This window comes from Frankliniella occidentalis, unplaced genomic scaffold (genome assembly GCF_000697945.3).
Source record: "Frankliniella occidentalis isolate FOCC.00 unplaced genomic scaffold, Focc_3.1 Scaffold125, whole genome shotgun sequence".
Taxonomy (NCBI): Eukaryota; Metazoa; Arthropoda; class Insecta; order Thysanoptera; family Thripidae; genus Frankliniella; species Frankliniella occidentalis.
The window spans coordinates 95128-97156 of NW_026267252.1; positions in this window are offsets into that span (position 1 = coordinate 95128).

Below are 2029 nucleotides of genomic sequence, written 5' to 3' on the forward strand. Positions count from 1 at the left end.
GGGGGGGGCGGTGGCGTGGTAAGTTATGAGGTTGGGCCGCTCCAGACTGGAGCCTCCAGCACTGGAGGAAAATGGAGGGGGAAGGGGGGGAGGAAGGAGAGCCCCCCAGGCCGGGCCGAGGCGGGTCGCGTCCGAAAAGGCCAAATTGATGTGGTTGGACTCTTCGGCGTGGCGGTGGCGGCGCGGGGAGTAGTACGTGTACCCCGGACGTGTCCGACGGCGGCGCAGGCAGGGCACCCCCATGAGTGGATGGAGCCACGGCGGCGTCCAGGTCGCATATAAATCATTTTACAGTGTGTCTATGTCTCTGATCTGATTCACCAGTAGAGATGCTGCTCGCCATTCTGTCGTGCGTCGTGGTTTTTTATTCACCGAGCGGCGGCGGAACAGTTGGGTAATTTTTTTTATTCGTTTATACCGCTGCTTCCTCCGATAGAGAGCTCATTTGGTTAATGAAGGGACAAGAAGATGGGAGGATCCCTGGGAGAACCCTTGCCCCATGTCTGTCTGTCTGTCTGTCTGTCTGTCTTTCTGTCTGTCTGTCTGTCTGTCTGTCTGTCTGTCTGTCTGTCTGTCTGTCTGTCATACATATAGCAGCAAGATTCCGATACCAAACCCACGGAACCTTATGATGATCGTAACTTTGCTTGACCTCGAGCACCAAAATACCCAGTTCAGTAGTGATAAGAAATGCATTTTGCACGTGAGCGTTGTCAGGGTAACTGGTGCAACACGCCGGAACTATCCTCGCGCGGTATGAGGATGCGTTGAGATGTGATGTTCGCTCGGCTGATATTGGTTCCGGCCGACCAAATGGCTCCGCCGCCGCCGCGGGCGCATTATTGTGCACCAGAGCGGCCCGCGAGGCGTACAAAAATATCAAACTTATTTTTGTATTATATTTTTTCCCCCTGCCGTCTAAGTTTTTTTTTTTTTGTTGGCGCGTTGGCGGAGTTGTATTTTGCGCGCGCGCGCGCATTCAAACGCATCGCCGCGCCGACGTCGGCGTGGGTCTTTAAATGTGGCGACGCCGCGCCCCGCCATGCCTCTGACCCATATTTCCGCCCGTCTCCGTCTCGCACTCTCGCTCATTCCCTTTGCAACATTGACGACTACTCCCGACCGCCGCCGCCGACGACGACCCTTTGCGCCCTCTCGATAAAGGTTCGTAAACTTGTCCAATTTAGAGGTTTGTTTTGGTCGTGTACTGCGTCCGCCGGCCCGCCCAGCCCGACATCGACTTGAAACTCAATATCGCCATTATTCCCTGGGCTGGGCCCGTCCCTCCCGCCTGGACTCTCCACTTTGGTGTTTCCGTCCCAGGCGTTCGGGGTTTATGTTCCTGGAAGAACGGGGAGTCGGGACGATGAGGGGACCCCCCTGGACTCTCCACTCTCCAGGAGAAGCCGCGCCGTCGCCCCGAAGATCTCGTGGAGGCGGTGAAGGTGGGGTGTGGTGGGATCCAACCCGCCGCCGCTCCCGCTGCTCGGGGTTCTCCGTCCATGGTGGTCAAGGTCGGGGTTCTTCCAGAGCTCCCGCGGGGTTCTCCGCTGCTGACCGCGTGGTTCTTTGTCGACCGGGAGTCTTCTTTGCCCGTATCGGGGGAGGTCGTTGCCGCCCCGAGACGCGTCTCGCAGCCAGCCGCGGCTCAGATTGGACCCCTGATTAATCCCTGTGCAGCCGCGTTGGTGATTCGGGGCGCTTGTCGAGTTCGTGACCCAGGGGCGGCGGCCAAGCGCCAAGGAGGCCGCAGAGGCACGGTGACCAAGGTGCTGTTATTACCCCCCCCCCCACCTCCTTTCTGGTTTTTGCCTCAGTATACATACATACTTCCAAATTTGCGTCCTAATCCATCAAGTCGCGATGAGTTTAGCGTGCTCTTCCCACGGGCGTGCTGCGCGCTGCATCTCAGCAGCGAGGAGGGACTTAAGGGGGCTGGGGAGGGGGAGGCAGGCGCACTTTGTCCAGAGATGCCTGCACGAGATTACTTCTGCTGCTGCAGCAGCCCCCCCCCGCCTAAAAATAAAAC